This window comes from Pinus tabuliformis, chromosome 4_1 (genome assembly GCF_031772625.1).
Source record: "Pinus tabuliformis cultivar Carrire ecotype Pingquan chromosome 4_1, CPIR1, whole genome shotgun sequence".
Classification (NCBI taxonomy): domain Eukaryota; kingdom Viridiplantae; phylum Streptophyta; class Pinopsida; order Pinales; family Pinaceae; genus Pinus; species Pinus tabuliformis.
This window is the reverse complement of record NC_142303.1, coordinates 929,734,719-929,749,264: the sequence shown is the minus strand read 5'-3', so window position 1 is coordinate 929,749,264 and position 14,546 is coordinate 929,734,719. Positions and strand designations below refer to the sequence as shown.

At 42.0% G+C, this 14,546-nt stretch overlaps 1 pseudogene; it reads right to left on the bottom strand.

The window, feature by feature from the left end:
• Window positions 1–358: 358 nt before the first annotated feature.
• Window positions 359–1,752, bottom strand: LOC149179203 (uncharacterized protein At4g17910 pseudogene; annotated as a pseudogene).
• Window positions 1,753–14,546: the final 12,794 nt, after the last annotated feature.

The following is a 14,546-nucleotide window of genomic DNA, read 5'->3' as shown; positions in this document are numbered from 1 at the left end:
TTAACTCCCTCCGAGCAGCCTTCACAACACTTCGGAGAATCTTTAGTCCTTCGTCCAATCTCCAATGCAATCAAACTGTGATTCCACCTGCAAACCTTCATAGGAATTCAACGATACTCTTCACCCTGACACAAAGCATCCGAAATAACAAAAACGGAAACAATAGATTAACCAATGTTTACATCATTTGCATTTGGGGCGCTCACGTCCACTGATGATACCAGCGGATACTTTTGTCCCTACATAACCAAAAGCATTCAGCACTCAATGGAACTTGAAAAGGAGATCCAGAAAAAGGAAAGAGAGCCACCCACGCACAGGCTTTTATGATTTATCTCCTCTGTCCATCAAATCAAATCTAAAGCATATATTCCTGGAGAACAGCGACCCCTGAAATCAAAACCACTGCATATAAAAGCAAAATGCAGTAGGCTAGGAATGGAGAAACAAAAACAGTAGTCATCGACACATTTACAAGGCCCGTTAATATATTTGCCAGGAGGAAAGTCACAAGCACATTCTGATCAAAGACTTCCTCAAGGACCAATGATTTTCTTGTGGGGACCAAATCTAAGAGCATAAGCATCCCAAGAACCTCAAAGTTTTGTGCCAGAACAAAAGTTACATATGCCAAATTGCACATGCGACGAGAAATTTTTCTCTACAAACTTATCCAAAAATATTGTTAGCACCCAAAGGAAACCATCAAGCAGCCAAACTTCGATTGCAATACTTGATTTCCCTCCAATTGAAGCTACTCTAGAACTAATGGGTTTCTTTAGGAAGAAGAGATGATAGCCTAAGTTGACATTGACAAGGTATAAGCCCCAATATCCAAATAAACTGAAGATGCCCTCTTTGCTCAGACTAATGATATTTGCACCCCTCTGATCTGAAATGAGGTAACGATTTAATCCACACAACAAGACTGCTTGATAAACTGTGAGAATTGCACATCCAAAGAAGCCACAGTATTGGGGATGAATATTGATTATTGATGTCACAATGGCCACTGCTGCAAGAGTGAAAAAGAAATTCCAGTGTACACCATATTCCCCAACATGGACACTGAATCAATGTTGCATGCCTATTTTGAAACTAGTGCATTTGCAACTGCAAAAGGTCCAACCCCGAGATCCATTAATCCTGTACCATACGTTTCTGTCTTAGCAAATCGCCTGGGAAATATTTTGAAGTCCACAGCCAGGATTGACAAGCATGTCACCAGCATCATTGCAAATCGATATGATGAGAGGTTTTTTCTTCCAATAAGACACAGACAAAGTACTACTCTCTGCATGGGTTGAAATTCCAGAATGTGACAACAACCTTGTGTAAAAAAAAATCTCAAGCAGTACAAGAAGCATCAAGCATATAGAACAAATGTAAGTCTGGTCTGCCATAATTGTTAAGCAAGAAAGCATTGGTAAAACAACGAGAAAGAAATCAACAATCAAAGAAGATGCATAATTCCTCCAATCTTTCAAATGTTTACTCCTGCTGCTATGCTCCTCCATTTGAATATTGGTAGATCCACCTTGGTCCCATTTGATTTGCAACACATTCCATTGTCGCATGAGGATAAGAACAGGCATAATTGCAGTGAGGGCAACAATTTCAAGAATTGATGTACCATTCAAGTTGCTGACAAAATCTTTCTTAATCTGCTTGTGAGGATTGAGGTAAGTACTGTAGGACTCCATTGATATATTATGAAAAGTGAATATTCTTCCACTGCAATGTTGAACATAAGCCACTTCAATGGAAGAGCAGAGTAGGTGACTGCCAACTGCTTTGACAGGTTTTTCCTTTAGCAGTTGACAAGAGATAAATTTTGATGAATTTGACTTTGATGGAAGACTGACAAGACAGAGTCTAACACATTCAACATTCAGGTAAGTGCCCGTAATCATAAACAATATAAACGCATAAAGGTAAATAGAAACATAGATGCACAATATTCCGAATAAAACTTATATTTATTAGTATTCCTTTTCAGGTACAATCCCAATTAAAGACCTGACTCCACCGTGCGCACTCAACTGCTAGGGTCCATGCACTCAGCAGCGTACTCTACTAGGCATCTGTGCACTCAGCTACAGAGCCTCTCTCTACTACTACGACCCAATACACTTCAACTTCCACTCTATTCTCTAACCATGCCTTCACATCTATCTATTACTTGCTTACTAAAACTATATTTACACTTAGAGCCTCGCTCTATTTATACAATCCCATGGTCCGCAAACATGGGTAGGCCGACACAACTTTACATTATTTTACAATTCTTAGGGTGGTCAATACTATGACTCATCCTATACTTGCGCGCTCCATGTCCGTACTTCGTGGAGTCTTTACATTAAATTTGACCAAAACTTAGGCTTTAAGCCCCAAAACCTACTGCAGGGGATCCCATGCCCAACAGATGCTCTACCCATTGTGTTTGTTGAGACGGGAAAGGTTCCTTTAGCACAATTGGCATCCTTATAGTTCCCTTCAGAAGACAAATTACTTTGGCATGTCGGGGACAATCCTTGGTGTACTGATCCTCATCACAAATAAGGCAAGGGTATTTAGGTTTTCATCTGGGTGTATCGTCAGCCAATGGTTTTGGGAATGCTATTTAGGGGTATCTTGTTTAGATTTTCCTTTACCCTTCTTCTTACCTTTTGAGGATTTATTTGTTGTGATAGACTGAACAATATTTACCCCTCAGGCTTTACTGAGATTCTTAGGATTATCAACATTATTAGGAGTTGAAGCGACTGAAGTAGATTTAGGTTTCGAAGAAGTAGCCAGAGTACTACTACACCGCTGAGTCACAGATCCCATAATGCCATCAATAGGTGGTGAATCAGTGGGTTTGGAAGATGTAGGGCCAGTCAAAGGTCACTAGGCACCAACTAAGAGTTCATATAATGTGCCAAATTGTGAATAAAACAAATCCAAATACTGGGCTTTGGCAATAGTTTTTTCCTCACTCACACATCCACCCATGGCTATGTCTTTAGCAATATGAGGGATAAATAATTTAGTGAACCATTCAATCAAAACCTAGTCGAGGATATCAAATTTGATCAGATGATGCCTACGACTCCATTCATGGATATGATCATAGATGTGAGTAGAAGTCATTTATTGGAAAGATGTTAAGAGATAGGTTTCAATCTCATACCAGATAGGCAATTGGAAATGAGTGAGGAAAGCCATATCCAAAGTATTGAAATATTGAAAAGCGCTATAAGGGAGCTCTATGTACAATTTGGTGGGAGTGCCAATTAGAGTATGCCAGAAAATCCATAATCGGATAGAATCATCCACCCAAGAGTTAGAGGGACACCAAAGATGATAAGCCATAATGTGTGCTTGGAGGTCTTCTCCATATTTACCTTCTAATTTGGGGAAATAACTGGGTATTTTTGTTGGTACCGGAGGCCAATACGGTGAGTCAAGTATTGGGTCATTCATGACCCTTGACACATGCTGAATTTCCAACATTGCAAAAAATTGCAGTTGTTTGGAGTATATGGTCTCTGGTATGTACCAAACTGAGTATTCAAACCTTTCTAAGTTTGGGTTTTCCACCACCGTGGTGGATTTTGTCTATAAGGCGGTTGACCATATGGAGGTTGACCGTATGGAGGTTGACCATATGGAGGTTGGCTATATGAAGGTTGACCATAAGGAGGCTGACCATAAATAGGTTGACCATACTGAGTCTAGTGACCATATTGGACATATGGAGTTTGCAAAGAAAATTGACCATACTGTTGTTGGTAAGGTCCTTATTGCATCTATTGGAACTATGACAATGATTGTTGGTAAGATCCCTGTTGGGTTTGGTAGGGAATCTATTGTTGTAGTTGTGAGTAAGTTCCTTGTTGGGGTTGAATAGGAACTTGTTGCCATGGTTGATGGTAAGGTTCCTCTTGGGATTGGTAAGAAACCTGCATCTGTGGTTATGGGTAAGACACTTATGGTTGTGGCTGCGGGTAGGAAACCTACAGCTATGGTTGTGGAGGTCACCTATGGTCATGGCTATAAGTAGGGCCCCTGTTGTATTTGAATAGGAATTTGTGGCCACATAGGAGGATTACTAGTCCCATAAGGATATTTCATTTGAGGACCATAACGCATCTGAGGACCTGCTTGTTGATAAGGAGTTTGGAGATATTGAGAGACTATAGGATTAAAAGGTTGTCGATAGGAAGGTTGAGTTAAAGGGACTTGATGACTTTAAAACGGGACCCCTATAACGTTTCCTGGTACAGATGGAATCGACATTCCACCTAGGTTCGAAACAACACCAATGGGTTGACTTGCCCCGTAAGGGGTTTATAGCTTCCACTAGAAGAAGGATGTGTGTAGGGTGGATGAAGCCCCCCCCCCACATACATTGGAGTAGATGAATTTGTAGGTTGTCCACTCACATTGGGAACCATAGTTACCATATCTACAATAGGAGGAGCTGAAAGTTTAATAGGAATGTGTGTTTCACTTACCGAAATTATAGGTTGGGTAGAGATCTCTGTAGTTACCGACATGTTTGGGACAAATGAATTGGTAGTAGGAATAACACTAGAGGACCAAATAGGATTGCGAAACAATGAAGTTGCACCATAATAGTCTGAAAAAGAATCACCGATAGAGATATAACCTGGTAGAACCAAGGGTGTACTATAAGTAGGAGATGTTCTTGGCCCCGTCGTCATGTAGGGAGAGGTAACATAAGGAAAGCTTTTAGAAGGAAGAAGTGACAAAGGATCAATCGCTGTACTGGGAATGTGAGTTCCAAAAGTTTCCACTAGAATACCTTGGGGTGTTGACCCTACAAGTGGGTTATCATCTTCTGTTGCCATTATTGGGAACAACTCTTGGTTGGGAACCTATGTTGTTATGGGAGAAGGACTCAGATGTACATTGGGAGTTTCAAACAGACTATATAGATGTGGAGGCATTAAATACACAGGAGAATCTAATTCAAAGAGTGGATTAGGAGGAAAAAGAAAAAAAATCTGAAATAGGTTGAGGAATCCCCCGAGGAAAGTCTTGGGATCAGCCTACCAACTCTGGAGGTGGTTCAAAAGAAAGGGTTTGGATGCTTAAGACAATACCAAGTTCAACTCCTTGGTTTTCAAGAGATTCAGGCTCAATAATATTGAAATTTATAACTCTAGGCGAATTAGGTGCATTAGTATTTCCATAGATATCTAGGGTCTCGTTTGGAACTCTTGGTGGTTTTTCCACAGTGTATTTTTAGAAAATGAATCAGAAATGTGTGATGGTGAATTATTTGGGCTTAAATACAATTTTACAATTAAAATTAATGTTTAGGAAAAAAGGGGGTTTTTGTTTCACTGGTAATTGGTGATTCCATGGTCAATTAATTTTATTATCAAAAAAGAAATAAATCAAAAAGGGGTAAAACTAGGCATGATGGTTTACTAAGAAACCATGAAATGCAATATACACCTTAGCAAAACCAAGGACTTAACATATGACATCCAGTCTCCCTAAATGTTGTGTTCGGTGTATTGTGGTATACAAGGCAACAAATTTAGTTAGATGTGGCTGGATAGCAACCTATAGAGGTCTCCCAAAATATACGCGATGGTACATGGGAGTGCAGTCCGTAGTAGTGTTTTCTAATGCGTAACCATTCGATGAGAGCGTTCCCATATACTTACCATGCATGTAGTGCCTCCGATATACCCAAAATTATTAGGGAATGATCCTATACACTTTTGTACATGGAACGAGATTTCACCTCTGGGATACAACGATGGTAAACAATGACATCTCCTACGTTTAACAATGACAAAACACATCACTAGCCTAGACCTATAAATTCTTTTTGTTAATGAAAACTGCTCATTAGGTTAATTGAAGTAAATTTTAAGTTGATATTCAATTAAGTTTCAGTTTTAAGTCTCAAATATTGATGTCACCAGAATGCCTATGATTCAAGAAGCATGAAAAAATGATTCTTTTAAATTCAATGAAAGTCATCTAACATAGGGAAGAGGTTTAACAACTGATGCAACAATCAAGTGTGTAGCAAATAAATCTTCCTAACTTTAACTTTCACTATTTCAATGTACCCATACAAAGTAAAATGAGATTTAATTCGTTAACATGCAGCTACATGAATTGTTTACTTTTCCTTTTCAATGCAATCACCAAAGTAAAATGAAATTCAATCCAAATGCACCTACATGTCTTTTTTTCATTTTTATTTTTGGATGAATGATAATGCACTTCTTTCAGCTTTCAGAATCAAGCAACGTGATCTATGCTCAGCTATAATCGAAAAAATGACTTTTTCAATGCTATTAACCTAATGAAATATGAAAAGTAACTCTCGAGATAAAAGCTAAAACGAAATGAAAATGTTGTTTCTTTATGATTTCCAAAAGGACAAAAAATTCTTAATCAATAGGAATATCCGTATTCGTTTCACATACCCAAGTAGTAGGGTGTTGGCTTATTGGGCCCTGACCTAGGTTCAGAAGAGTTTTTAGCCAAACAAATCTTGTACTACCATTTTCGGCAATAATCCGTGGAGCACGGACTGAAGTCTTACCCGAGGTAGTATGGGAGGGTGTTGGAACTAGGTTTCCACACCCTAGGGATGTCTTGATGAGTTCTCGAGGATTCACAACCCAATCTATGCACCTATGTTATTCCGCTCAGCAGTCTGGCTTTCGCGAAGATCCGCGAAAGGGTGTCTTAGATCCTTAGTCTTATTACAGTTATTATAGATCTAATTTATTCTTTATGTTTTTTAAGTGAACATTTAATAGTTAAACCCAGAGCACGCAATCATAAATCTTAAATATATTCATAAAAACCATAACATAAGCATGAACATTCAGATCTGAAAACAGATACACAGTACTTCAAAAACACTTATCTTTATTAATCTTTCGTTCAGTACAATCCAATTCCACCCTACACACACAGCTGTAGGGGTCCACACACACAGCTACAGACTCTACCAGGCCTCTGTGCACATAGCTGCAGAGCCTACTCTAACCACTACCACCCACGACTTAGACTTACAGACTCAGAGCACTCTCGCTTTCACAAACCCATACACTTTAGATCTTCCACAAAGCTACCATCAAGAACTACCCTCTAAACCTAGATCCTTGCTCTATTTATACATTTCCATGGTCCACGAACCATGGGCAAGCTGACACATTCTAGATTAATCTCTAATATTTTAGGGTGGACTACCCTTGGACTTAACCCATTACAATTCGCACTCCACGCACTTCGCGGAACCTTTACCATACTTTTACCCAAAATTGTGGGCTTTGAGCCCCAAAACCATTACATGGGGGGTTCACTACCCAACAGGCCCCCAACACAATCATTGTGACTCATCTTGAGTCACTTGGCTGGTGCAGTGATCTTTGCGCAGAGGTTATTCAACAACTTTTGTGCTTCACCTACTTCTGCAACACATTCTTCTACCATATGTTGTACTTATTATGCTCGATCCTCTGACACATCATTATAAGTTTCACTTGCTTCTCTGAGTTCATATCCTGCCTGTATGTGGGCTAGCTTTCCTTCAATGTTGGCGGTGACTGTGAATGCCTCATCAAGCCACGGTTGGATGCGTTCTTTAAGAACTACTTCCTTCTGGCAAGCAGCGTCGACTTGTGCCTTGAGTTCCTGAGCCTCCCTCATCTTGGCCAAGCACTGAGTAATGGCAACCATCTGCATGGTCCCCCGGACATTATCATAGGCCTGCTGCAACTCCTGTGCTTCTGTTTCTACCTGTTGTAGCATTGGGTCTTCCTGCAGTGATGTGAGTGTAAGAAGGGACTGGTCCAACAATCCCATGCAATCCTGTATAGCGCGCTCCATTACTGCTAGTCCTTCTTGAATGGCACAACGACGTTGCTCTCTAACTTCCGATGGTGTAGGGGGTTGTGCTTTTAGTCTTAGCTCTGCAATCTGCAAGTTCAATTCCCATTGAATTTTGGCAGCCTCCTCCTGAGCCTTACGGAATCCTGCGGCTATATGATGAATCTTTTTGGCTGCTGGGAGTTCCGCTGGCACAGCCAGCTCTGATACACTACTGGAAGCCTTCACCATGGCTTGTTCCAATTCTTGGTTGCGTGCGACCAAGTCATCGTGCTGGAGACTCATCTGGTCCAGATTTCCCTTTTGCTCTGTCAAAATCTGGAGGCCATGACATTCCCTAGCACAGATCTCAGTGGTTACCCCATCCTAGAGCTAGTATAGGATTCCTCTAGGAAGGGTGGACAAATTCAACCCCCAACTTCTCACATTACCTTCGGCTTTTGCTATGACGGCGCCTACTGGTAATCCTAAGGTGTTCGCTGTGTGGGCACGCACCATCTGTTCTGCTGCGGATGTATTGTCTGCTAGGTTCGGTATCATCCCTCCTGGGGTTTGCACTTGTAACGCATACAGCCATGCTCTACGCACCCGTAACACAATTTTTTGCTCTGTCATCAATTCCTCCAGAGCAATATTAGTGATATCCCACACTGGTTCTCTGTGGGCAAGAAGATCTCCCTCTAGTTCTTGTTGTCTTCGTCTTTTTGCGTGTTGGTGACTACTCCTGGACGCATGGTCTCTTAAGTTGAGTCGACGTTGTGGTCAAGTCTGTGTGTGCCTATGTCTCCACTTCCCCCTGTATGTCCTACTCCAGTGATATTTCCTCCACAATATCTTCAGTCGCCCTCGTGATAGTTTCTGTTGTTGCCTCAGTCACCTCCCGCTGCATGGGCATTTCCTTTTCGTGGCGTGTTCTTTACACCAATTATGTAATGCACAGCTTGAGTTCTTTCTTCCGCTGTTGAGCTACAAGTTTTTATAATTTGGCCAAGTCTGGAGCCTCCCATTTTGGAGGCCATGCCACCATTGCCTCAAAGATTGCATTGTCCATTGCAATGAACATAAGCTTGACCCATACTCGAGTAGGATCCTTTCGCACCCGAATATATAGATTATGCATATCTGCCTTGAACTCAGCTGTACTTTGCAACCAGTTGTATACTGTCAGGGATAGCCATAGCTTGCGGTTGATCCGTGTTCGTATACTTTCCTCCATGAATATCCAAAACACCTTGATCTCATGAATCCTTGTGGCATCTTTCGTAGCTTTAAGCGAATTGTACAACACAACTTCAGGTAGGTCTTTCTCAATGTCAAGAAACTGGCTACCTTTTGGCAGCTCTCCTGCAACCAGTAAGATTGTTAGGAGAAACCATGCATAATGGAAAGTCTTACCTTGCTCCTGGGCTTCTCGACAATTCGTCAGAAATTCATCACAAATATTTTTGTATCTAACTCGGAATGCTTGTCTTAATGGCCCGCCACCCACTTCTCTTGGCTGTAAATAAAATTTCTTTTCATGAATAATGTTGTCAATGGTCACTTCCCAACCCCTCCACATGGCAGCAGTTCCTTATTCGCGACCATGATCTGGACGACAGACTGGTCCTGCGCGGAACGTCCTTTCTGCTCAACTTTCGTACATACTTGTTTATAGTTCCGCGCCTTCTTTCAACTGCTTGAAGTGCTGAGACTGGGCCTCCTACAGATAGTCAGGCGGTCGCACCCCCTGTGTGAGGCTTCCACTTCCCTGCTAGCCCGAGCTGTGGGAACCCTTCACGTACCTTTTCATCTAGTAGCGCGTCATGTTCTATTCTCCTCCGTTCAGTAGGGTACAGTCACAACCATGATAGTAGGGTCGCAACTCATTCTATTATCAGAGGAGGGAAAGGTAGGTCTAGTCCCCTTATTTTTAGATTCACACAGCCCATTTGTGTGATTCCACTTTTTATGTTGCTGATTTCTTCATCCAACCTTATACTTTTCCTCCTCAGCCTTGTCCATTCTTCATCAAGTTCCTGAAGTCTCAAGGTGCCATGCCGAATAGCTTCATGCAATTGCTGAATTCCTTCACCTAGGTTAGTCCAAACTACAGGGGCGATGTGCAGGGAAATTCTCTCTGCCTTCCTAGTTTCATCCGATCTGAGCACGGATAGGGTCATCTTTGCATGCCTCGTTTTGTTTATGGTCTTATATGCCCACCGAACCCTTGGTACATGTAGATTTAGTTGCGTAGCATATGGCTACATTCGTCGTAGGTAGGTGTCCAAACCTCTCCAACCTAGGCATCCAGACTGCGTTCGATGTTGAGAGCCTCTGATCCATACATGCAGTTTCTTTCTATGTTCATGCCTATTCCACCTAATCTTCCTAGGTGTACTCTACCCTTGTGTATTTTTTGCGCACAAAACCTCTTTTTACGCACCAGGCTGCTGATGCTCCATAACTGTAGTTCCCCACTGGTTTATGAATTCCTCCTCATTGGTTGCATCGTCACTTGCTGGTAGTGTCCTTACTTCGGTTGTCACGCGCCGTAGTGGTTTCATCATCATATTATAATTTAGCGTCGTTACCTCATGCAATCAGTTCTGCCAGCACTCTACTTCTTCATTGGAATCCAACATGCAAGAACTGTCACGTTTCCATGAGAGTCTTTCGTCTGCCGTTGGATTCGCTTGGTCCTAGTCTTGCGCCGTTATCTGGTAAATGTAGTCTAGTTCATCATCACTATGCTCATCATGCATAGGTTTAGTGTAGCGCGCTCCTTCAGCTGGATCCAGTGGAACAATTACACATAACGACTTTTTGTTGAAAACCATTTTTAGCTTCTTCAGGTTGACGACTCCATTCATTTCCGTAACCCAATCTATCCCTAATAATGTAGGGTAAGGGTTACTATCATCCAAAATCTCTATTACCTCGAAATCTATTATGTACTTGTGCCATCAATATCCATAGTTACCCCTTGTAGTCTTCCCATGGGCACGATATTTTGCTAATTCGCCATCCTTAATTGAATAGGAGAACACTGTAACATGGGTAGACCCATCCTTTCCCAAGTTTGTTTTGGTAGCACATTCACATCCGAACCTAGGTCAAGAGCTACCTGATCCATCTCATATTCACCAATTTGTGCTATCAGCCACATTTCTCTTCCTGTACACAAAGTATGCTTTCCCATATTTTGGATTACGCACGGTTCTCCTTGTCCTGTGCACCTAGCGATCAACTCTTGGAGTCCTTAAACTACCTCATTTTCCCATAGCAGCTTCATGCAAGTCTCTAGAAAGGTAGTAATCATAGACGGATCCACTCCTAGTTCTGATTGCTTCTTACTACCTTAGGTAGATACCTTTGTGAAGCTCTTCATAGCTTCCAAATATATTTCCTTCGCACGTCCCAAGTCAAGTTCAGGCACATTTGTAGGGGTCTTGTGGGCCCATACGTCATCCCCAGGTTGCTGTTCCTTATCCTACTCTATATTTGCACCACTTCTAAGCACCATATTCACATTGGAGTCTCCTTTGTGTGGTCCTGACCTCATCATCTGGACATTTTGAGTTGGAGCAGGTTGTAGTACCCCCTTCTCACGCATCTGTACGATCAGCGTCGAGCAATTTACAGCTTCATGATCAAACTAATAGCAGTATGGGAAACTTATTATGGTCGAATTCATATAGTCACACGTAGTGCCCGGGTCCTCCACAGTTGTAGCAGATTAACTGTCTGTGCCCTCGTCCTTGTCCCATCCCTCCTCATCCTTGACCTCGCCCTTGGAAGCCATCCCACGCTATTGCTACAGCTGGGTCGGGGCTTCACATTTTCATCTGCATTCAATAGGTTGGAGTCCTATACATCATTAATTCATGGCTTCGACATGTCCGCTCATCATGACCCATTGATCAACAAAAATTACAGTACAATTGTTGTGGAGTTTGGGTATGTTTCTGCAACAGCTAACAGTTGTCCGTCATATGCTTCCCTCCTACCTGAAAAATCGTACACTAGAGAGCAGCGAACGCATTCGGACCTACCTATGCTTTTGGTCTCAATGGCATTGGTCCCCCTCCTGCCAAATAGTTCACAAATATAGGGTAGTGATCCTTATCGTGCCCCTGGCCCTTACACTTTATACACCACACTTCTTCATGTGCCTCTGACTGGGGCACGCTATCCTTCTTCAAACTCTGCATCTCTAGGCATAGGTTTTGTAATTGTGTGTGGATTCATTGGACTCCCAACCCAGGATCTTGTATTGGTATTTCATGCAACCTCAGCACTATCTCTAAAGCTTCAGCCTGGGTCGATATCTTCTGTTGTGACAGCGCCATTCTTAGGTGCAGTGCCAAGGATGCCACAAACTAGCCGTGGTGTTGTGCATCTAACAACGTCATATTAGCTTCAAGGATCATGCTTTTTAGGTGTTGATCCAGATCCCACGGCGTCTCACCTGGAAGCATCACAATTTCCTTAAATCTGATGATTTATTGAGTTTTTGATTTTGGTCGACTATACTCTTTGTTTAATGCATCCTCGATCTTTGCTATTCCAACATTCAGATGATCATTAGAGTGCCTAATATACCATGTCAAAGCGCAATCCTACAGTGCGCTCACCCCGGTAGCCTTTTTAATGTTATCATCCGTAACACCTTGGGCTTCCCATACTACCTTTACCACAAACTAGCACTGATCTGGTTCCTCATTTCCTATGCCTCTAAACATGGGCAACTTGGTCGCACTTGCCATTCCAACCCTTGGAGGTGGTCGAGGTGGGGTAGGTGGAGATGGGGTGGATGGAGGTGAAGAAGGCGAGAGTGTGGATGGGGGTGGTAGCTGTGGAATGCACTACTTTATCAACCAGACAACACTTCTCAGAGAAAACCCAGCAAGCTCCTCACTTTCCTGCGAAAGTGAAATCAAGGGATTGTTCTCTAATCATTGATCCCTTGGTAGCCTCTTCTGCTCCATGTTACCCCAGACATCAATGGATTCAAATAACCCGTTTTTCACATAACAGCATTTTAATCCAGGTATTCAATGATTTGATGTACTTACCTTGTGGTCCTTTGATAAAACGCCTTTCAGCTTCGTTGTAGCTGAAAGTTGTGTCTATGGAAAATTCAGTGATAAACCCTCCTATTATCCGATCCAACCAATGATCTACGACTCACGCAATCTTATCTTCAGATGCCTCTAGCCTGCGTACTAACTCCAGAGTCCACACTTCGGTTGATAAAGCTTACACCTTCCTATGTTGTCGGCTAGCCTTGCAATCCACTCATATAGTTCTAACACGAAGGACGCGAAGAAGATCTCATGGATATCTGTGTATATGTAGCGATGTAGCCACCTCTTCTCAGATATCTGTGGGGTTTTTTTCTTCTGCACCACGAACTCGTGAAGCTCCTGATCCAACCACTCTTCAATCTCTCTTTTCATAGGGTTCCAGTGTTCCGACATCAGACATCCCTTTAGGCAGATCCCGATCCCGGCAACGAAACCATTTGTTGGATTATTGGCCCTGACCCAGGTTCAAAAGTGTTTTTAGCCAAACAAATCTCCTACTACTGGTCCTTTCGGCAACAATCCACAAAGCGCGGACTGAAGTCTCACCAGAGGTAGTATGGGAGGGTATTGGAACCAAGTTTCCACACCCTAGGGATGCCTTGATGAGGTCTGGACGATTCGCAACCCAATCTACACAGTTATGTTATTCCGCGCAGCAGTTTGGCCTTCGCAATGATCCAAAAAATGGTGTCTTATATCTTTAGTCTTATTACAATTATTATAGATCTGATTTATTCTTTAAGGTCTTTACGTGAACATTTAACAATTAAACGCAGAGCGTGCAATCATAAATCTTAAATATATTCATAAAAACCATAACATAAGCATGAAAATTTAGATCTACGAATAGATACACAATACTTCAGAAACAATTATCTTTATTAATCTTCCATTCAATACAATCCAATTCCACCCTGCACACACAGCTGCAGGGGTCCGCACACATAGCTGCAAACTCTACTAGCCCTCCGCGCACAAAGCTGTAGAGCCTACTCTAACCACTACCACCCATGACTTGGACTTACATACTTAGATCACTCTCACTTTCACAAACCCATACACTTTAGAACTTCCACAAAGCTACCATCAAGAACTACCCTCTAAACCTAGATCCTTGCTCCATTTATACATTTCCATGGTATGCAGACCATGGGCAAGCCGACACATTCTAGATTAATCTCTAATATTTTAGGGCAGACTACCATTGGAATTAACCCATTACAATTCACACTCCTTGCACTTCGTGGAACCTTTACCATACTTTTACCCAGAATTGCAGGCTTTGAGCCCCAAAACCGTTACTCGGGGGGTCCACTGCCCAACATAGGGAGTAAATCCAGTTGACCTAAAACCTTAAGGACTCAATTAGACTTGACTTCTACTACTTAAAAGGAATGAGACATATTTTGCAAGTCAACAAGAAAATCAGTCAAAATACTGACAAATCCAAAGCAGAAAAAATAGGTAAATACCTCAGAGTTCAAGACACACTAGACTCTTCTAACAGAGACCCTAAAATTTCTCAAGTATCAGGGATCAGTGCAATTGTGACAATCAAAACCCATGCTAATAGGGTTTACAATGCTATTGTTATTGGAA